Source organism: Xenopus laevis, chromosome 3S, assembly GCF_017654675.1.
Source record: "Xenopus laevis strain J_2021 chromosome 3S, Xenopus_laevis_v10.1, whole genome shotgun sequence".
Classification (NCBI taxonomy): domain Eukaryota; kingdom Metazoa; phylum Chordata; class Amphibia; order Anura; family Pipidae; genus Xenopus; species Xenopus laevis.
This window is the reverse complement of record NC_054376.1, coordinates 8,967,237-8,991,269: the sequence shown is the minus strand read 5'-3', so window position 1 is coordinate 8,991,269 and position 24,033 is coordinate 8,967,237. Positions and strand designations below refer to the sequence as shown.

The following is a 24,033-nucleotide window of genomic DNA, read 5'->3' as shown; positions in this document are numbered from 1 at the left end:
ATGCAAATTAGGATTTGGATTTGGTTCGGCCAGGCAGAAGGATTCGGCCGAATCCGAATCCTGCAGAAGAATCTCGAACCGAATCCTGGATTCGGTACATCCCTAGCATCTATGACCTTGTTTTTAGCCATCTACATAAGAGAACTAGGGAGGCGCAGTGGAGCAGTTTTATGGAGAGTTTACAACCCCTTTTACCTCTTTAATCTGTGTGGATCAGGTACAATAAACCTCTTGGTTGTTAACTGATCTAGCGGGGAAATGTGTGGCCATTAGGTTCCTTCTTTCCCCTGAACCAGGGCCCCAACGTGCAGGGGCGTAACTACAGAGGAAGCAGACCCTGCGGCTGCAGGGGGGCCCAGGAGGTACAGGGGGCCCCATGAGGCTCTCATTGATGAGCAATTTGAACATATATTGGTAAAACAGGACAAACACTGGATATGTTGGGGGCCCTAAAATTAATTTGCTGTGGGGCCCAGCAACACTAGTTACGGCACTGCCACCGTGGGCACATACAGCATATCATTGGCAGCTTCTTGGAGGTCCATTTTTTATCCATGACCCATTATAGGCTTCTGGGATGGCTGAGGAAGAATGAAAGGGCCCCACTAGTCTTGTGGTGAAGGTTGTCTGAAGACATTTGCCCCATGTGGACCTTTTGGCCGTGAAGGTCAGGGACAATGAGTCTGCCCTAGTCTTCAGACAAAGGCAAGCCGAAGACTTGAGAACTTTTTTGTGCCTTTTGGCTGGGTGAACGCAGAGTTTTGATGAGACTTTGTCACTAAATTGTACCTTTATGCTTTTTTTGCATTTGGGTGATAAAGCACTGCTCTGGCTTCAACGATAAAAAAAAAGTTTCATTTATCACTTCTATACCTTTTGACTAATAAAAAAATGTAGTATCTGTTTATATCATTTGGGGAAGCCAACACCACCTGCTGTTGAGATGAAGAGGCACTTGATCCTTTGACCCAGGGATCGGCTGCTATGGAATCCAAGCTATTTCCCCCCCCCCCCAGAGGATTTACACCCCTGGGGTGACTGAACTCACAGGATTGCACCCTTCACCTATGAACTACAACACTTTGTGGCCTTGGCAATTCTTGGACTTTCTTGAAGGTCCATTTGTTTTCCTGACCCCTTATAGGCCTCGAGGCTCGAGGTTGTAGGACAAAGCTTTGTGATGAAGACCCTTGTCTCCTGCAGGCCTTTTGGCTGGGAAGGTCAGGAATAAAGGTCTGCCCTGGTCTTCGGATGAAGGAAGGCCCAAAGATTCCAGAAAATGTTTTACCATTTGGCCAGGGTAACCTTGGAGTTTTGCCACTTTCTCTATTTTTAGACAAAGTCCATTGAACTCTTTTGTACAGTGATTGAACTTTGTGTTTGCACTTTTTGCACTTGGGTGATGAAGCACCGCTTGGGCTTCAATAAAAAAAAAAAGTGCTTCGTTACAGCAGTTCTCTTCTATTTAAAGACAATGAGCTCAACTTTTGCAATTAATAAACATTTAATAATAAGATGATAAAGTTCAGGCTAATTTCATCCAGTTGCCCCTGACTGTTTTGGAGAGGGAAGCGTTTGCCTGTAAGGATTATAAATAAGCCAAATGAATTCCGACGATGCAAGCTGCGGCTATCTCAGGATTCCTCGTTTATGTGCAAAGCTTTAGAAGGCGAAGTGAAATAGTCAGAGAGAAGCATTTATGATTGACGCGCTGTAAAAAGATCACAACTGACAGTAACACATGTAGATGGCAGTTAGTTCTTTATGGTGTCCAGGGCAACACTTCTCTTGCCTGATGAGAAGTAAAGCATCTACAATTTCTAATTTATTTTAATTTAACTCCATCAGTTTGTTAACAGGAACATAAATTCTCTTTAAAACTTGCCCCCCCTCCCTCCATCTTTTCAAATTCCGCTTAAAGGAAATATAAACCCTAAATTAATGTTAAGTTTCTCTACTGAGCACTTTTGCAATCTGCAGTAATTATTCTTGGTTCTGGTTTTTAAGATATTAGCAGTTTCTACCGTGCTAATAAAATGGCTTTAAAACAACATTTTGGCAGGCAGTACGCAGTTGGTAGAAAATTAATTTCATGAGAAGTAGAACATCTTGGGATGTTGCTCTGTCTAGACCTGCCCAAAGAAATTTAAAATGGCTTTTCCCTGGTCAATAACGTAATTTCCTGCATCACAAGGATTTCCTTTTTTTTACATAATTTTATACTGACTGTCTTCAGCAACAGCAAGTGCTGAGGTTACTTCAGATTCATTATTTTAGCAGTGTATAAACTTCTATCTTGGAAACTAGAACAAGTGTACAAAAGTGCCCAAAAGAGGCCCAAATGATTACTCCAATTCATTACATGGGTCAATAAAACCCTTACTGTAAACTTTAAAGGATATTTTGTAAGGAGTTCTGTGTCATTATAAAGGCACAAGGCTGCAGGCTGAGTTATACAGGGAACTCTGAGTATCACTCATGTATTATAAGGGATAATGTACCCCCTACCGTAAATGATAAGGATATTAGAAGTCACTGAGGGTTTATGTGACCATATAAAGGCACAAGGCTGCAGGCTGAGTTATACAGGGAACTCTGAGTATCACTCATGTATTATAAGGGATAATGTACCCCCTACTGTAAATGATAAGGATATTAGAAGTCACTGAGGGGTTGTTCTGTGACCATATAAAGGCACAAGGCTGCAGGCTGAGTTATACAGGGAACTCTGAGTATCACTCATGTATTATAAGGGATAATGTACCCCCTACTGTAAATGATAAGGATATTAGAAGTCACTGGGGGGTTGTTCTGTGACCATATAAAGGCACAAGGCTGCAGACTGAGTTATACCGGGAACTCTGAACATCACTCATGTCTTATAAGGGATAATGTACCCCTACTGTAAATGATAAGGATATTAGAAGTCACTGAGGGGTTGTTCTGTGACCATATAAAGGCACAAGGCTGCAGGCTGAGTTATACAGGGAACTCTGAGTATCACTCATGTATTATAAGGGATAATGTACCCCCTACTGTAAATGATAAGGATATTAGAAGTCACTGAGGGGTTGTTCTGTGACCATATAAAGGCACAAGGCTGCAGGCTGAGTTATACAGGGAACTCTGAGTATCACTCATGTATTATAAGGGATAATGTACCCCCTACTGTAAATGATAAGGATATTAGAAGTCACTGGGGGGTTGTTCTGTGACCATATAAAGGCACAAGGCTACAGGCTGAGTTATACAGGGAACTCTGAGTATCACTCATGTATTATAAGGGATAATGTACCCCCTACTGTAAATGATAAGGATATTAGAAGTCACTGAGGGGTTGTTCTGTGACCATATAAAGGCACAAGGCTGCAGGCTGAGTTATACAGGGAACTCTGAGTATCACTCATGTATTATAAGGGATAATGTACCCCCTACTGTAAATGATAAGGATATTAGAAGTCACTGAGGGGTTGTTCTGTGACCATATAAAGGCACAAGGCTGCAGGCTGAGTTATACAGGGAACTCGGAGTATCACTCATGTATTATAAGGGATAATGTACCCCCTACTGTAAATGATAAGGATATTAGAAGTCACTGAGGGGTTGTTGTGTGACCATATAAAGGTACAAGACTGCAGGTTGAGTTATACAGGGAACTCTGAGTATCACTCATGTATTATAAGGGATAATGTACCCCCTACTGTAAATGATAAGGATATTAGAAGTCACTGAGGGGTTGTTCTGTGACCATATAAAGGCACAAGACTGCAAGTTGAGTTATACAGGGAACTCTGAGTATCACTCATGTATTATAAGGGATAGTGTACCCCCTTCTGTAAATTATAAGGATATTAGAAGTCACTGAGAAGTTTTGTGACCATATATTAAAAGGGATAATGTGTCCCCTACTGCAAATTATAAGGATATTAATAGTTACCTCTGATTCTATGACCATATAGAAGGCCGAGTGCCTTTATACAAGTAATGACTTTTAACACCATTATCTTTCTTACAACAAGAGGTGTATAATTTTATAAAATGCACAAGCTTCATGTGGCATTACCAAGAACAAATAGTAACTGATACAACTAATTACTAAAAACCATTAAAAAGTTATATTTTACTTTATATTATAGGATACTCATGATATTATATGAATAGAGCAAAAAGTATTTAGATTAATGGAATATAAATACGGCACTTAGAAAGGCAAGCGTATATTTGTAATGCCTATTTCAGTCCTTTAACTGGTAACAAAATAATTAAACAAACACAGCTGTTTGAGCACAAATGAGCAGTAGATTTACTAATCAGTGCGAAACACAACAGATTGGAGTTTTGTTGTGGAAACCACTTTGCAAAAGGATTAGGGCTGAGGCACCGACAGCAGAGAACTCCTGTGACATAAGATTATTCCTCTGCACTGCAAAGCAGGGCTCAATCTGGAGCTGGCAGTGCCGATGTATAATAACTTTATAAGGATGAACTGTACTTGGCTAAGGGGTTCAGAGAATTGAACTCAGCCAGGGATATGTGGCTCAAGTAGATTTAGGGAATGATTATTATACACATCTCTATACAAGGGTGCCAATAGTGCAACCTGCTTAGGGCCCCGCACAAAGTGTGGAAAATACATGAATGCACCACGTTTCCCTATTGATTTTGCAGGCAACCAATTGGCTCATAAAATAGCATTCAGTGGGATAGTACAATAGGGAGAGATGGTGTGTGACTGTGGGATAGCAGGTATTATAGGGAGAGATGGTGCCTATAGTAACAGTGGGATAATAGTCTCTGGGAAGGGAGTGTGACTGTGGGATAGCAGGTATAGTAGGGACAGATGTGTCTATAGTAACAGTGGATAATAGTCTCTGGGAAGGGAGTGTGACTGTGGGATAGCAGGTATAGTAAGGAGAGATGGTGCCTATAGTAACAGTGGGATAATAGTCTCTGGGAAGGGAGTGTGACTGTGGGATAGCAGGTATAGTAGGGAGAGATGTGTCTATAGTAACAGTGGATAATAGTCTCTGGGAAGGGAGTGTGACTGTGGGATAGCAGGTATAGTAGGGAGAGATGGTGCCTATAGTAACAGTGGATAATAGTCTCTGGGAAGGGAGTGTGACTGTGGGATTAAAGGTATAGTAGGGAAAAATGGTGCCTATAATAACAGTGGGATAATAGTCTCTGGGAAGGGAGTGTGACTGTGGGATAGCAGGTATAGTAGGGAGAGATGGTGCCTATAGTAACAGTGGGATAATAGTCTCTGGGAAGGGAGTGTGACTGTGGGATAGCAGGTATAGTAGGGAGAGATGGTGCCTATAGTAACAGTGGATAATAGTCTCTGGGAAGGGAGTGTGACTGTGGGATAGCAGGTATAGTAGGGAGAGATGGTGCCTATAGTAACAGTGGGATAATAGTCTCTGGGAAGGGAGTGTGACTGTGGGATAGCAGGTATAGTAGGGAGAGATGGTGCCTATAGTAACAGTGGATAATAGTCTCTGGGAAGGGAGTGTGACTGTGGGATAGCAGGTATAGTAGGGAGAGATGGTGCCTATAGTAACAGTGGGATAATAGTCTCTGGGAAGGGAGTGTGACTGTGGGGATAGCAGGTATAGTAGGGAGAGATGGTGCCTATAGTAACAGTGGATAATAGTCTCTGGGAAGGGAGTGTGACTGTGGGATAGCAGGTATAGTAGGGAGAGATGGTGTCTATAGTAACAGTGTATAATAGTCTCTGGGAAGTGAGTGTGACTGTGGGATAGCAGGTATAATAGGGAGAGATGGTGTCTATAGTAACAGTGGGATAATAGTCTCTGGGAATGGAGTGTGATTTTGGGATAGCAGGTATAGTAGGGAGAGATGGTGTCTATAGTAACAGTGTATAATAGTCTCTGGGAAAGGAGTGTGACTGTGGGATAGCAGGTATAGTAGGGAGAGATGGTGCCTATAGTAACAGTGGATAATAATCTCTGGGAAGGGAGTGTGACTGTGGGATAGCAGGTATAGTAGGGAGAGATGGTGCCTATAGTAACAGTGTGATAATAGTCTCTGGGAAGGGAGTGTGACTGTGGGGATAGCAGGTATAGTAGGGAGAGATGGTGCCTATAGTAACAGTGGGATAATAGTCTCTGGGAAGGGAGTGTGACTGTGGGATAGCAGGTATAGTAGGGAGAGATGGTGCCTATAGTAACAGTGGATAATAGTCTCTGGGAAGGGAGTGTGACTGTGGGATAGCAGGTATAATAGGGAGAGATGGTGTCTATAGTAACAGTGGGATAATAGTCTCTGGGAATGGAGTGTGATTTTGGGATAGCAGGTATAGTAGGGAGAGATGGTGTCTATAGTAACAGTGTATAATAGTCTCTGGGAAAGGAGTGTGACTGTGGGATAGCAGGTATAGTAGGGAGAGATGGTGCCTATAGTAACAGTGGATAATAATCTCTGGGAAGGGAGTGTGACTGTGGGATAGCAGGTATAGTAGGGAGAGATGGTGCCTATAGTAACAGTGTGATAATAGTCTCTGGGAAGGGAGTGTGACTGTGGGATAGCAGGTATAGTAGGGAGAGATGGTGCCTATAGTAACAGTGGGATAATAGTCTCTGGGAAGGGAGTGTGACTGTGGGATAGCAGGTATAGTAGGGAGAGATGGTGCCTATAGTAACAGTGGGATAATAGTCTCTGGGAAGGGAGTGTGACTGTGGGATAGCAGGTATAGTAGGGAGAGATGGTGCCTATAGTAACAGTGGGATAATAGTCTCTGGGAAGGGAGTGTGACTGTGGGATAGCAGGTTATAGTAGGGAGAGATGGTGTCTATAGTAACAGTGGATAATAGTCTCTGGGAAGGGAGTGTGACTGTGGGATAGCAGGTATAGTAGGGAGAGATGGTGCCTATAGTAACAGTGGATAATAGTCTCTGGGAAAGGAGTGTGACTGTGGGATAGCAGGTATAGTAGGGAGAGATGGTGCCTATAGTAACAGTGGATAATAGTCTCTGGGAAGGGAGTGTGACTGTGGGATAGCAGGTATAGTAGGGAGAGATGGTGTCTATAGTAACAGTGTATAATAGTCTCTGGGAAGTGAGTGTGACTGTGGGATAGCAGGTATAATAGGGAGAGATGGTGTCTATAGTAACAGTGGGATAATAGTCTCTGGGAATGGAGTGTGATTTTGAGATAGCAGGTATAGTAGGGAGAGATGGTGTCTATAGTAACAGTGTATAATAGTCTCTGGGAAAGGAGTGTGACTGTGGGATAGCAGGTATAGTAGGGAGAGATGGTGCCTATAGTAACAGTGGATAATAATCTCTGGGAAGGGAGTGTGACTGTGGGATAGCAGGTATAGTAGGGAGAGATGGTGCCTATAGTAACAGTGTGATAATAGTCTCTGGGAAGGGAGTGTGACTGTGGGATAGCAGGTATAGTAGGGAGAGATGGTGCCTATAGTAACAGTGGGATAATAGTCTCTGGGAAAGGAGTGTGACTGTGGGATAGCAGGTATAGTAGGGAGAGATGGTGCCTATAGTAACAGTGGGGATAATAGTCTCTGGGAAGGGAGTGTGACTGTGGATAGCAGGTATAGTAGGGAGAGATGGTGCCTATAGTAACAGTGGGATAATAGTCTCTGGGAAGGGAGTGTGACTGTGGGATAGCAGGTATAGTAGGGAGAGATGGTGTCTATAGTAACAGTGGATAATAGTCTCTGGGAAGGGAGTGTGACTGTGGGATAGCAGGTATAGTAGGGAGAGATGGTGCCTATAGTAACAGTGGATAATAGTCTCTGAGAAGGGAGTGTGACTGTGGGATAGCAGGTATAGTAGGGAGAGATGGTGTCTATAGTAACAGTGGGATAATAATCTCTGGGAAGGGAGTATGACTGTGGGATAGCAGGTATAGTAGGGAGAGATGGTGCCTATAGTAGCAGTGGATAATAGTCTCTGGGAAGGGAGTGTGACTGTGGGATAGCAGGTATAGTAGGGAGAGGTGGTGCCTATAGTAGCAGTGGATAATAGTCTCTGGGAAGGGAGTGTGACTGTGGGATAGCAGGTATAGTAGGGAGAGATGGTGTCTATAGTAACAGTGGATAATAGTCTCTGGGAAGGGAGTGTGACTGTGGGATAGCAGATATAGTAGGGAGAGATGGTGCCTATAGTAACAGTGGGATAATAGTCTCTGGGAAGGGAGTGTGACTGTGGGATAGCAGGTATAGTAGGGAGAGATGGTGCCTATAGTAACAGTGGGATAATAGTCTCTGGGAAGGGAGTGTGACTGTGGGATAGCAGGTATAGTAGGGAGAGATGGTGCCTATAGTAACAGTGGATAATAGTCTCTGGGAAGGGAGTGTGACTGTGGGATAGCAGGTATAGTAGGGAGAGATGGTGCCTATAGTAACAGTGGATAATAGTCTCTGGGAAGGGAGTGTGACTGTGGATAGCAGGTATAGTAGGGAGAGATGGTGTCTATAGTAACAGTGGGATAATAGTCTCTGGGAAGGGAGTGTGACTGTGGGATAGCAGGTATAGTAGGGAGAGATGGTGCCTATAGTAACAGTGGATAATAGTCTCTGGGAAGGGAGTGTGACTGTGGGATAACAGGTATAGTAGGGAGAGATGGTATCTATAGTAACAGTGGATAATAGTCTCTGGGAAGGGAGTGTGACTGTGGGATAGCAGGTATAGTAGGGAGAGATGTGCCTATATATATTCCCATTTAAGATATAAAATGTGGATGATGTCACAATTACAGAAGAGCCAATAAGCTGAACATCTGTTTGAAGTGTTCACGAGAGAAAAGGCATTTCCCATGAAAAATTTGGGCTCTTGTACGGTTAAGAACAGATTGGGCAAATTATTAAATATAGAAAAAGGGAAACCGCTGAATTTCAACAGGAATTGTAGGGCCAAATAGTCCAGCTGTTCCTGAAGTTCATGTCACTTTTTCTTTTATACATTCTTTAAGAGGAATGCTACATATTTTGCCATGCTGAAGTTTTTCTTAAAGGGTAATATGGCAGCTTTCTGGTTGCAGCTAACAACCATGTTTAGCCAGAAACTTGATGTCTTAGTTGCAGCAGAAAAACAGAACTTTATCATCATGGGAGGATAAGCTGCAATCTTGCCAAAGATTATATTCTGTCCATGGCTTAAAGAAACAGTTCAGTGTAAAAATAAAAACTGGGTAAATAGATAAAATGTCTCTAATATAATTAGTTAGCCAAAAATGTAATGTGTAAAGGCTGGAGTGACTGGATGTCTATCATAATAGCCAGAACACTACTTCCTGCTTTTCAGCTCTCTAACTCTGAGTTAGTCAGTGACTTTAAGGGGGGCCACATGGGACATTACTGTTCAGTGAGTTTGTAATTGATCCTCAGCATTCAGCTCAGATTCAAATGCAACAGATATGACCCATGTGCCCCCCCTCAAGTCACTGATTGGTTACTTCCTGGTAACCAATCAGTAGAAAGCAGGAAGTAGTGTTCTGGCTATTATGTTACACATCCAGTCACTCATATTTTTCATCTGTCTACACAAATGAGGAACCAGTAAGTGAAGGTTTCCTTCTTAACAGTCCCAATTCCAGTAATACAACTAATGATGCATGGTTCACACATGAAGAAATTCAAAAGAGACTAGAATATGTTAAGATTAACAAAGGTCCAGGGCCAGATGGTATTCATCCCAGGGTAATTAGCGAGCTTAGCTCTGTGATTGCCAAACCTCTTTACTTAATTTTTCAGGATTCATTAAGATCTGGCATAGTGCCGAGAGACTGGCGAATTGCTAATGTGGTGCCTCTATTCAAAAAAGGATCCCGTTCTCAGCCTCAAAACTATAGGCCAGTTAGTCTGACGTCAGTGGTAGGAAAGCTTTTTGAAGGGTTAATAAAGGATAAGATACTGGACTTCATAGCAAATCATAATACTATGAGTTTGTGCCAGCATGGTTTTATGCGTAATAGATCTTGCCAGACTAACTTAATTACTTTTTATGAGAATGTAAGTAGAGACCTTGATTCTGGGATGGCAGTGGATGTGATTTACTTAGACTTTGCTAAAGCATTTGATACAGTGCCACACAGAAGGTTACTGGTTAAATTAAGGAATGTTGGCCTGGAACAGAGTATTTGTACCTGGATAGAGAACTGGCTAAAAGATAGACTACAAAGAGTGGTGGTAAATGGAACATTTTCTAATTGGACCAGTGTTGTTAGTGGAGTACCGCAGGGCTCTGTACTAGGTCCCTTGATTTTCAACTTGTTTATTAATGACCTGGAGGTGGCCATTGAAAGTACTGTTTCTATTTTTGCAGATGATACTAAATTGTGCAGAACTATAGGTTCCATGCAGGATGCTGCCACTTTGCAAAGTGATCTGTCTAAACTGGAAAACTGGGCAGCAAACTGGAAAATGAGGTTCAATGTTGATAAATGCAGGTTATGCACTTTGGCAAAAATAATATAAATGCAAGTTATACACTAAATGGCAGTGTGTTGGGAGTTTCCTTAAATGAGAAGGATCTAGGGGTCTTTGTAGATAACACGTTGTCTAATTCTGGGCAGTGTCATTCTGTGGCTACAAAAGCAAATAAAGTTCTGTCTTGTATAAAAAAGGGCATTAACTCAAGGGATGAAAACATAATTCTGCTTCTTTATAGGTCCCTGGTGAGGCCTCATCTGGAGTATGGGGGCAGTTTTGGACTCCAGTCCTTAAGAGGGATATAAATGAGCTGGAGAGAGTGCAGAGACTAAGTGCAACTAAACTGGTTAGAGGGAGGGAAGAGTTAAATTATGAGGGGAGACTGACAAGGTTGTGGTTGTTTTCTCTGGAGAAAAGGTGCTTGCGAGGGGACATGATTAGACTTTACAAGTACATTAGAGGACATTATAGACAAATAGCAGGGGACCTTTTTACCCATAAAGTGGATCACCGTACCAGAGGCCTCCCCTTCAGACTAGAAGAAAAGAACTTTCATTTGAAGCAACGTAGGGGGTTCATCACAGTCAGGACAGTGAGGTTGTGGGATGCACTGCCAGGTGATGTTGTGATGCTGATTCAGTTAATGACTATAAGAGGGACTTGGATGATTTCTTGGACAGACATAATATCAAAGGCTATTGTGATACTAAACTCTATAGTTAGTATAGATATGGGTATATAGAATTTAATTAAAAGTAGGGAGGGGTGTGTGTATGGGGCTGGGTTTTCATTTGGAGGGGTTGAACTTGATGGACTTTGTCTTTTTTCAACCCAATTTAACTATGTAACTATGTAACTATGTAACTCCAGCCTTTATACATTACATTTTTGGTTAACTAACTATATTAGAAATATTTTTTATTTTGCACAGCCTATCTATTTACCCAAGTTTTTATTTTTACACTGAACAATTCCTTTAAGGCAAAAAGGAACGGGCAGTATGGCAGATTTATGCATGTAAATATGTGAAAGGATTTATTTTGACAGACACAAGGACATGTTCGATTTTTAAAGGGGAGGCGTGTAAGGAGGTGTAAATAGTTGGGCAATGTTGTAGTTCAGCAGGTGGTGCCATCCCTAAGGTTGGCCTGTAGAAGAATTACCCTGCAGGAGGAAGTGCAGGAACTGCGCACTGTGCTTTGGACCAGGAACATCCAGAGGCAGGATCAAGACTAGGGTTGCCACTTTTGCTGGTGCCTAAACCAGAACAAAGGGGGTGGGACGGATAGCATTGGGGGTGGAGCAGTGGTGACATGAGAGGCAGACACATTGAAGTTGGTGGAGGTTTGATGCTAGGGTGGGGTTATTTCATCACTAAAGGCCTCCATACACGGGCCGATAAAAGCTGCCAACAGACCGTGTCGGCAGCTTATTGGCCCGTTTGTGGGTGTATATTTGGCCGAAAGTTGGGAAGGTGTAAATAGCCCACCAAGATCACGACATCACCAAACGAGTGGATCTCCCTGTGTATGGCCACCTTTAGATGCAACGTACTAACTTTCCATTCAGTTTTCTCAATGTTGTAAACTGAACAGAAAGTTTTGATGTCCAGTTGAAAACCACACTGGTGGCAACCCTATCTCTTATCTATATTCTGCCTGATGAGTAAGCCCAATCCTTTAATTACAGATATGGGATCTGTTATACAGAAATCAGTTATCCAGAAAGCGCTGAACTACAGCAATGTTAATTTAGAAATACAGTTTCTTACTTTTGATTGATTTGCTCTTTTTTTGATGTTTCTGTAATATGATATTACATGTGGCTCATGAGCTACAGGTTGGGGATTACAGAGTCTATTGGCAACCAGTGGTCCGGTCGGTAAACCTGCCTCCCTGCAAGAAGCTGACAATAAAGCGTGCCTTTGTTCATCTCAACTTTGTGAGTGTTCCTGCTTCCTACAGTAAAGGCTGTGCTTATACATCTCACAATAATGGGTGCCTATCAGCCTGGGTGGCCCCTTTACGTGCAGACAGCATCCATGCTATGGTAGGCCTTTTCATAACACCCAACTATGGGGATTTAATAATGAAAGGAAAGTGGCCACATATCACTGAGAATGGCTTGTGTGGATTGGCTGTGGCTCAGATATCCAGTGATGTGGCATAACATTATGGCCATTGAAATCTCATTTTCAGGGTCGGATTTGTATGTCTGCTGCCCCTAGTAGTGATGCCAGCGAATGAATTCGCGAAACGCCCGCCAAAATTCGCGGCAAAAACTCGTCAAAAACGAGACGCCGGCGTGGTTTTGCGAATTTTTTGACGCTTTGCGAAATTCGTGAATTTTTCATCACTAGCCCCTAGGCCGGCTTCAGTTTTGTTGCTCCGCCCCCCGTGCGTAAGCATGCATGGGCACACTTCACTTGTCCCTATCTGCACTGAGGATGCATTCGTAGATGGTGCGACTGGGGCGTCATGCCGCCCCTGAAATCTTGCCACCCTAGGACCGGGTCTTCGTGTCTAGTGATGGGCGAATATGTGCTGTTTCGCTTCACAGAAAATGTGCGAAATGCTGAAAAATTTGCAAAACGCACTGTCAACGGGTGTCAAAATTATTTTGATGCGCATCAATTTCTACGCCTGCAACATTTTTTATACGTGCACTATTTTGTCCAAATGCATTAAAGTCAATGGGTGTCCAAATAATTTTATGCACGCGACTATTCTGCCACGCGCCCAATTTTCTTTGACGAGTCAAATTTTTTCACCGATGAAACGCGGAAATTCGCCGCAAATTTGCTCCTGCTGAATTTACTCTCCCATTATTATTTGTGGCTTTGCCGCAAATCCGGGACATTCAAAACACCTACAGAGTCTGGAAATGGGTTGAACGGAATTATTCGGACCTACCATATCATCCTTTGCTTGTTGATGAAACGTCATGTTCAATGAATAGGCCCCAGACCTCTTTGTAGACATCCAGGGAGCTCTGAGAAGACTGAGAGGTTTCGTAGAGAGTCTTCAGCATTATTTAGGACATATCCATCCATCATCCCGGTCATACATCTTGTATTTGACTGCAAGTCATGGTTTCTTACTCTGCCTCTTCAGTGATTGGCGGATGGATTCTGGATTTAGCTAGTGGGGTACAAGAAAAAGATAAGTTCTTGTGGTGGTCTCCAACATTTCCCTAACCTTTGTGGCATATGCCACCACCCCACTTGCCTTTTGTTCCTACCTCCAGTTTGGGCCCTAATCCTGGCCCTCTCTATGTAGACGACTTTGCCACTTAAGTAGCGTAGGGCATCATAATTTCTGTTGGCCGCCCTGTGGATGTACAGTAAGTTTGCTTAGGTAACCAGAAGACCCTGGTTTGTTCTTGGCTTTGTTTGCTTGGCCTTTAGAATAACTCACCCAATCTACTATTATCGGGCAATGCCTCTTTGGCTTCTTGGTATTAACCTCTGCAACTTTTTTTAAGGATCAGAGTGCATACCTCCCAACTGTCCCGTTTTTTCGATGGACAGTCCAAATTTTGACGGCGCAGCACGTAGTCCCACATTTGTTACCGAAATGTCCCGACTTTCTCTTTGATCTCCTGCACTGAACACTACAAAGTTCTGACTTAATTGGCTTTTGGCAGAGAGCCCAGAATAGATATTTAGATACTTTTGTAACAATTTAAGATAAGCGGGTCTCTTGGGAGAACTTAGAGTTACAGCTTAAAGGGGTTGCTCACCTTCAAATTAACTTAAAGGTGGTTATTTATCCAAATTTATCCAAAGTCCAAATTTATTTCAATATTTTCTGCTACAAACTCTGATCAAATCCACGCTTATTTATTGTTACTATTATTATAATTATTGTTATTATTTCGCAAAAATTTGCTTTGCGGGAAAAAACTAAGATTTTCACGATTATTTTGAATTTTTCATCCGGATTTTCACAAATCTTTCATTTTTTTCACCCAAAAACTCAGATTTCATATGCTTTTTGCCCAAAAAGTCCTAAAACTTTGGGGTATTGCACGAAACCCAGCGCACATCAAAAAATCATTGGGACTTCTCCCATTGACTTATATGCAACCTCGACAGGTCTGAGATGCCGGATTTTCAGATTCTGACTTTTTCATCCTCAGGGTTTAATAAATTTTGAAAAATTCGTGATTTTATAAAAAGAAAATCACAAATTTTTGCATTCTGGATTTAGTAAATTCCCCCCCCCCAAGTATGATGTGGAGAGTAATATTCTGAGACAATTTGCAATTGGTTTCCATTTTTTATTATTTGTAGTTTTTGAGCTATTTCACTTTTTATCCAGCTGCTCTCCAGTTTGCATTTTCAGCAATCTGGTTGCTAGGGTACAAATCATCCTAGCAACCATACACTGATTTGAATAAGAGACTGTAAAATGAATAGAAGATGGCTTGAATAGAAAATAGTAAAAAGTAGCAATGTCATTAAATTTGTAGTCTTATGGAGCATTTGTTTTTAGATGGGGTCAGTGACCCCCATTTGAAAGCTGGAACGAGTCAGAAGAAAATGACAAATAATTAAAAAACAATAAAAAATAAGTAATGACAACCAATTGAAAAGTGGCTTAGAATGGGCCATTCTATAACATACTACAAGTTAACAGAAAGTTGAACCACCCCTTTAAAGGAGAACTAAACCCTAAAAATTAATATGGCTAAAAATGCCATATTTTATTTACTGGACTAATTGCACGAGGCTAAAGTTTCAGCTTGTCAATAGCAGCAATGATCCAGGACTTCAAACTTGTCACAGGGGGTCACCATCTTGGAAAGTGTCTGTGACACTCACATGCTCAGTGGGCTCTGATTGGCTGTTGAGAAGCTAAGCTTAGGGCTCGTCACTAATTATCCAGCAGAAAATGAGCTTCCCTGGCTGTAATATAAGCTGATGCTACAGGTTTGCTGATTATTCAATTCTGATGCTAATTGCACTGGTTTCTGTGCTGCCATGTAGTAATTATGTGTATTAATTTCTAATCATCCTTATATTGTGACATTTCTATTCTATGTGTACTGTATATTGTGAGTGGCTCCCTAAGCTCAGTAAGTGACAGCAGCACAGAGTATGTGCAGTGAATCAGCAGAAAAGAAGATGGGGAGCTACTGGGGCATCTTTGGAGACACAGATCTTTACTGCTTAAGGGCTGTGGTTGCCTTGGGCTGGTACAGAAGCACAAAATATCATGTCCAACATTTCTACCTACTTCTTTAGTTAGGCTTTAGTTCTCCTTTAAAGGGCAATTCACCTTCAATAGCAAAACTGTAATAACACAAAAAAAAAAAAAAACACAGACGTGTATTTAAATTTTCATAACCTGCCAAATTTTGTAAAATGGACATGGTAATTAGGGGGTGTGACCACAAAAATTTGGAGTGGTCAGAAAAAAATTGCCGTGCAAATCCTTTTGTCCTTATTTCTATTTCCAAAATGTTGGGAGGTGTGTGAGTGAGAGGGGACCGGAGCACAGGCAAGATTCAGAATAGGTTAAAACAAAGGATAAAAAAAAAATCACAAATACAGCACGTCCCATTTAAATTCTAATTTTGTGCTGATGTCATTGATATTATTTTCCTACTGTATATTATTTATACGCATGGCATTGGCAAGTACTGCATAGCAGCTTTAGTGTTGCACTGCAGAAGGCAAACTCTGTAAATGTTTTGCACGTGCGCCATCTACTGGCTGCATTGCTAATCAACCTGGCTAAAAATAAAGCTTGCTTGGTACAGGTATGGGATCTGTTATCCAGGGGTTTTCTGGATAACTGATCTTTCCATAATTCATACCTTAAGTCTACTAGAAAATAAAGTAAACATTAAATAAACCCAATAGGCTGGTTTTGCTTCCAATAAGGATTAATTCTATCTTAGTTGGGATCAAGTACAAGCTGCTGTTTTATTATTACACAGAAAAAGGAAATCGTTTTTAAAAATTCTGATTTTGATAAAATGGAGTCTATGGGAGACGGCCCTTCCATAAGTCGGAGCTTTCTGGATAACGGGTTTCCGGATAACGGATCCCATACCTGTACCCACGCCAGGTCTTATCTTGAAACTGGAGTAAATTATAACAAAGCCAAAACTGCACAGTAATCATCCTTAGTTATATAACAGTTATATATTTGACACAGAGCTAAAAGGAAGACATTTCTTCCCTCTGTAATTCAGTTTGGGCTTAGGTGGGTGAGTTTTGTAGAAAATGTATGTCTCCTTTAAACGATTTTGTTTTAACATTTAACTGAATAGTCAGAACCAGCAGTGCAAAGACAGACGCATGCTGTCTTCAATAGCAATTACACTTATAAGTAATGTTTGCCAGAAGGTTACTTAGATTTATATTCAATTCGATAATTAAGGCCCCAAACAACCCTAAAGATGCCGACAACAACAGCTACAGGACCAGTAACTCCATAAAGTAAAAATACTTCTTACATTTAAAGGAGAAGGAAAGGCTAAAAGTAAGTGAGCTTTATCAGAAACGTCTATGTAAATACACCAGTAAACCCTCAAAGTAATGCTGCTCTGAGTCCTCTGTCAAAAGAAACACCACATTTCTTTCCTTCTATTGTGTACTCATGGGCTTCTGTATCAGACTTCCTGTTTTCATCTTAAACCTCCAGGGCTAGGGCTTGAGCATGCTCAGTTTGCTCCTCTCTCCCCCTCCCTCCTCACCTGCCTGCTGTAATCTGAGCCCAGAGCTATGAGTGAGCAGGGAGAGACTCGGGCAGGAAGTGATGTCACAGCAAGCTAATATGGCAGCTGCTATCCTAAACAAACAGAGAGAGCTTCTAGAGCTGTTTACTCAGGTATGGTAAAGCATTCTGAAGAATAAATTGAATAAATATAGCTTGTACTATTGCGGCTAATCTATTGACAATAAACTGCTTTAGTAGCTTTCCTTCTCCTTTAAGCCTGTATTCAAATATCTGATTCTATAGGAGAGAGAGCGGTTTAAATCCTATTGTAATGTAGGGAGCTATAAATGGCATTTGATTTGATCCCCATTTACAGTATTTTCCTGTGTAACTACTATATTCTGTGTTGCTCTGTATTCAGGAGAGTCAGAAAGGAAGTGGCAAGTGATGCGTGAATTTACTTGCCAGGCACAAATTTGCGGCAAATTTAAAATTTGGACGCCAGTGACAATTAAACAGATGCCCATTGACTTCAATGCGCATCAAATTGTTTCTGGCATCAATTGACTCCCTTGAATTTATTCGCGTTTTGCAAATTTTTCGCCGTTTGCCAAATTTCGCCGGAAATTCGTGAATTTTTCGGTGAAGCGAAATTCGCCCATCACTAGAAGTGGCACATAGACATCCCCCCGCTCCTGTCCCTTCTCCAGGGGCCACTGGGGCCTTGTACTTCCATAGGACAGGTCTTGCACCCAACAATGCTGCTCTCTACACCTTGCACCAGATTTTCTATAATCTTCCACAAAGAAGTGCTCCATGAATGAGGGACTTTTGTGCTCCTTACTGCTCTTGCACTTCTGTCTGGGGTGTGTCTGGCCCTATAATTATTTATCTACTGAAATGCATTTTTGTTGCCCTGGGATATGTTCCTTCAGAAATTAATTGCAAATTACTGATCTTATGTATATATTTTTTGTTCATTATTATAATAATCCAAGGTAATAGAAGGGCTTTTGGAACAAAATAACCTAGGGGTTCCATCAGATGATGATATAACAAGTTAACCAGGTTAATGCTCATTCCTGGGCACGGATACTGTCATCTATAAATACTGGGAATTGTTATTCATTTGGTCTAAATAATGGGATCAAATAAAAGTCAGAATTAGGGAAAAAAAATTCACAGATAAGAACAAAACCGAGTATTGTGCAGGGTAAACCTGTTATTACATTGTGAATGAAAGACTTGTTTGAAGGTGGCATATCTTTAAGCTTATAAATAGTGATGGGCGAATAAATTCGGCAGGCGTGAATTTTGAGGCGAATTTCCGTTTTTGCAAAACTGGCAGAAAAAAATTTGCCTGCGTCAAAAAAATTTGGACGCGCGTTGGAAAAGTAGCTCGCATCAAAACCATCGGGCGTCAACATTATTCAGACGCCCATTGACTTTAACGCCAGCGTCAAAATTCGCATTTTGGACAAATTCATTACTTTGGATTGTGTTGTGGGGAAGGACTTATCTGGTTGGTGGATCCAAGCTGGGGTAAATTTGGCCATAGACGTAACAATTTCGATCTTTCTTGGAAAATATCCTTCCAAGAAAGATCGTTCGTTTCAATACCCTGAATCGAGCCTAATCGTCAGATGTACAGGTAGATATACGGGAAGAAACAATAGAATTCTACCTGTATCTGACCATTCAGCACTAGCAATGGCCGATGTTTGTGTCCCTTCAAAGGCACCCGATCAAAATTTTCCGTCCAGCCCGATCGACGAGCCGACCGATATCCAAGTCTTCTGCCGATACCGGTCGTCTCTTTTTCCGCAATACACGCAACGAATATCGGACGAAAATTTGTTTCGTATGATATTATCTGTGCGTCTATGGCCACCTTAACAGTCTTCCAGGGCATATATATATATATTGATACAGGAGGCATCTTTATTGCAGTACAAGTAATAACCAGAGTAGCTGACAAGGATTCCTCCCCTCTTACCCTGCATTAAATAAAGTTGTGTCTGTCTGGTTATTACAGAAATAATGCAATATAGGGGTAAATTTACTAAGCAATGTAAATTTGCCAGCGGCAGCTTCGCAGCCATCGCAACAATTCGCCAGGTGAAAATTGGCTCAGACAACACTAATTTACTAAAATGCAACGAATTTTCGCTAGCGTTACTTCAGCAATCAAAGCAAAAATGCGCTAGCATTCAATTATAGCTCAACTTCGTTAGAGGTCTTCACTCAGGCTAATTTGCATACGGTGGGAAATTATAAAGTTGAATGGACGTATATGTTGCAGCAAATACATTACATTACACAAGTCCAGGGAACCTTAATAAAGACAATAGAGTTGTTATATTGCCGTACACATGAGCCCACTGTATAGTTTATGTTACATATGTAAGAAAATGTAGGGGGGAACCCCGTTACCCCAAAACATTTTAAGGACTTTTGCAGCCTATCACTCTGAAAAAAGAAAGACACCAGTGTTTTTTGGGACTTTTTCCACTAAAAATATGAAGTAAGTAACAGAAGATTGAGGAAGATCTATTCACTCCAATGGACTTCGTCTGGTCTGAGCTGGCGAAGGCAAATCTGGCGAAAGAGGTAACGTTCAGTAAAATCCGCATCTTAGTGAATTTGTAGAGTAACATCTATTCGCCAGAGTGAAAATTCGCCTAGCGATAGAGTGCGAATGACCGCTAGCATCTGTCTCTTTTGCTAGCGAAGTTATGCCTGCGCCCGTTAGTAAATTGGCAAAGTGCCTGAAAGCGGTAACACCAGGGGCGATCCTGGCCCCTCTGCCGCCCCCCCTCCCCTGTGGGCTTACCTTTTTGCGCATGAGGGGGTCCCACCAGGGCAGCAGAGAGGGCCAGTGCACTAGCGCAGAGAGCCTAACTGCCAGAAATTCAGCTCTTAAAGTAACAGGAGCGGCATTTTTCATTGGCGAAGTACCCCTGGGTAACACCAGCGTTAGTCACTTCGCCCTTTAGTAAATCAGCGCCATACAACTTCAACTAGATTGTTTCAGAAGTCAGGATCAGCAGAGCAGAGAATATAAACAGCAGGACAGATACTGCTCTAACTTAGATTTACAATCAACTGCACAGTTGTAATTAACGTATACTAGTAAGTTGCAAATAATTGCATTCTGTTAAAATTAGGCAACCTTTTTTGGTACAATACCCCTTACAATAGCCAATGGGTGTAGGTAACACAATAATGTTTTTTTTGTTTTTTTTGTTTTTTTTGTTTTTTTAAATTATGCTGCTCTTACTGCAGATCTCTCCATCCCTGTCTGTCTATGTGTATCTATAAATAAAGAATGGTTTTGCACTCAGAAGGTCTTCCAATGGGGAAAGATTGGAGGGGTGTTTATTTTTTGCTTTACAGCAATGGTCGGTATGCAGTATGGGGAACCAACCTGGCTTCATGCAGCTTTTTTAACATGAGGAATAAGGTACTGTCCAATTATCCAGATAATAGATGTGTAATATTAGATTTATACCATATGATATACAATGCATTAAAAGTGTAAGTCGTCTGAAGTCTAATTGAGTATAGCAGATAATAATCAATTTCTGGGAACTGGATCGGGATCAATGGGCATAATAACCAAGTAGCCCAAGTGCTGCAGTCGATGTCGCAATCATTCATGCATTCTGCACCTTTAAGCCGATGATACTTGATGAGTTTGTTGCAACAGAGAAAAGCGCTAATATGAAAGTGCAGGTTATCTCCAGTATTTTAGTACCATCCTGCAACATGGCAGAGAGTTTCCCACTCACTCCAGGAGACCTGTCCTTAAATCACATTAGGAACATGACTGTGTGCAATGTCTTTATTCCTGCTCTCAGTCTTATTCTCTGCGCATCATGCAGTGGATTAAACATGCTGTTACCTACCTCGGCTTCTGTCTCAGATGCAGGGGATGCTCATTCCGCCCACTGGGAGCTGTGTCAGGATTGTTGATTTTGTTGCAGAATGTATAGTGGGTGGGGTTTGCTGTGTGCAGTTAAATGCAGGACTAGGATTCTATAGAGCAACATTCTGAAGGCTGAAATCTGATTTACACTCCCCGGGTGCACGGTAACTGATGTACGCATCTCATAAAAACACCGAGATATTTTGTGAAAAAAATAAAAAAATTTAAACAAAACTCAAAAGTTTTGAATATACCGGTAGTGTGAATTTTTTTCAAAAAATATTTTGCCTTTTTATGAAATGTGTATATCAATTACCGTGCACCTGAGGAGTGTAAATCAGATTTCAGCCTTCAGAATGTTGCTCTATAGAATCCTAGTCCTGCATTTAACTATATATATTTAGTGAATAACGTACCCCCTCTTGTAAAATATAAGGATATTATAAGTTACCGAGGAGTTTCTTGACTATATAAAAACACGAGGCTGTAGGCCGAGTGTTTTTATACAGGTCATGGAACTTCTAATATCCTTATATTTTACAAGAGGGGGTACTTTATTTATTTATTATAATACACAAGTTTCAGTGAGTCATGTGACAGAAATGACATCAGAACTCGCCGTTTATAACATGACATCAGAACTTACCGTTTATAAGGATATAATTCACAATATATTCATGGCTTTTGTGTATTGTTTGTGTGTATATATATATAGTGATGGGCGAATTTGCGCCGTTTCGCTTCACCGAAAAATTTGCGAATTTCGCGCGAAATTCGCGAAACGGCGAAAAATTCGCGAAACGGCGCCGGCGTCTCGTTTTTGATGCCGGCGAATTTTTACCGCGAATTTTCGCGGGCGTTTCGCGAATTTATTCGCTCGGCGCGAATCGCGCAAATTCGCCGAGAATTCGCGCCTGGCGAATAAAATTCGCCCATCACTATATATATATATATATATATATATATATATATATATATATATATATATATATACATACAGAGATTATTGTGCCATGTTGGAGTCATTATATTACTCTGGGATCACACATGGAGAAGAAGGACAGACATGCTCAGTGCTGGGAAGCTGCCTGTTGCTTCCAACTCCAAATGCAGGAGCAATGAACATGGAGCCAGAATTAAACACATCAACTGGGATTCTGATTGGGGGATTATTTTGCAATTTAATGAGCATTGGGCCCTGGAGAGCTGGGAAAAGTTTTGTTGAACAATATTGTTTTCAAGCATACAACCCTGATGTTGTTGGACTACAGCATTTCACTAATAAATCACAAAGGGGCAGGGTCAGACTGGGCCAGCTGGAAAAAACCTGGTGGTCCCTGGCCTTCATGGGTCCTTGTTGGCCTAGACCCCCTCCCCCAATTTGCTTGCCCCTCAAAAAAAAAACAATTTGTGGTGCCACGTGCTGGGGGTCCACAACCCGTTGGCCCCCAATGTCCAGTCCGACCCTGCAAAGGGGATCCACCTGCTTAAATCTCCTCTGCTAGGCTGGTTTTTTCTTGGTACTAATTTGATGGGGAAGTGGCTGAACCTCTCTAAACCAAGCACCGGGTGTACTACATGGAAGAGGCAGTCAGGGTTTGACCGGGCTGTAGAGAAACTGGGAAAAAACCCAATGGGCCCTGTGGCCCCAACCAACCAAGGCCCACTCCCTCCACTGGGACATGTGGGTTCCAGCCCCCCCCCCAATTGCAGCCGGAGAAAGTGAGGTCCGAGCTGTAAAGTGGTGGCAGGGGGGTGGTAACTGGGGTGGGGGGCACTGGAGGTGGTGGGTGCCTTTTTTTCTTATATGGACTATAGTTCCCAGCATTCCAGGCAGAGACATGCTCAGATTCGGGGAGATTAGTCGCCCAGCGACTAATCTCCCCGAACTGCCTCCCACTGGCTAGAATGCAAATCGCTGGTGGGATGGCAGTCAATGCACTTCGTTTTCCGAAGTTGCCCAAAGTTGCCTCACAAGGTAACTTTTCGTATGTTATAGAACAATTCTAAGCAACTTTTCAATTGTTTTTCATTATTTATTTTTTATAGTTTTATAGTTATTTTTCTTTTGATTCTTTGCAGCTTTCAAATGGGCGTCGCTGACCCCATCTAAAAATCAAATGCTCTGTAAGGCTACACATTTATTGTTGCTGCTAATTTGTATTTCTCTACTTTCTATGCAGACCTCTTCTATTCATATTCCAGTCTCTTATTCAAATCAATGCATGGTTGCTAGGGTCATTTGGGCTGCTTAAAATGCAAATTGAAGAGCTGCTGAATTTAAAGCCAAATAACTCAAACATAATAATAAATTTTTTTTAAAAAATTGCAAATTATCTCAGACTATCACTCTCTACATCACACTAAAAGTTATCTGAAAGGTGAACAACCCCTTTAACACCGGCGTCAAAATTGAAGCCAGCAACTTTTCGGACGCACGTTCAAAATTGATGCGTTTCGAGTTTCACAAGTTTCCCTTGAATTTTTTGACGTTTCGCGTGAATTTCCCGTGAAATCGGCATAAAATTCTCGAAAAAATTTGTGAAACTCTAATTTTTTTCGGCGAAACAGGAGAAATTCACCCATCACTAGGGATTCGCATGTTTGATAACTGTAACACCCCACATAGCGAAGGTTGCTACAGAGATGGGAGGAATGATGTCATAATAATAAAATAAATAATGAGGCATTATTACTGAGATGAAAGAAGATGCTGGCTTAGCACAAATCACTTCCTCAGTAATTTATCCTCCTTCTTCAAGGAGTCTCTTATTGATTGCGACTGCATTAGATACACAAGTCATTTCATCAAAATATGAAGCACATTAAACCGCCCTTGTGACCACAAAGGCTGACACTTGCTGAGAAGCTTCAGAGTTTATTTTCTCTGCAAATTGCCTTGGACCCAATAATGGCACCCAATAAACATATAGGATTATGGTCACATGGCTTAACATAATGTGAGACTTAACATAATGTGCAATAAAATGATTATAGCTAGTCAAGTATATTGTTAGAAA

General features: G+C 41.5%; 1 long non-coding RNA gene across 1 annotated transcript in view; it reads right to left on the bottom strand.

The window, feature by feature from the left end:
• The window catches only part of LOC121402100, a 64,475-nt gene extending 43,345 nt beyond the window's left edge, over positions 1 to 21,130 (bottom strand). The window contains exons 1-2 of the long non-coding RNA XR_005966542.1: positions 20,994 to 21,130; positions 13,327 to 13,554 (exon numbers count right to left, since the gene is read on the bottom strand). This is a non-coding gene — a long non-coding RNA (uncharacterized LOC121402100). The remainder of the gene's footprint in view (positions 1 to 13,326; positions 13,555 to 20,993) is intronic.
• Between the last annotated feature and the right edge of the window lie 2,903 nt (positions 21,131 to 24,033).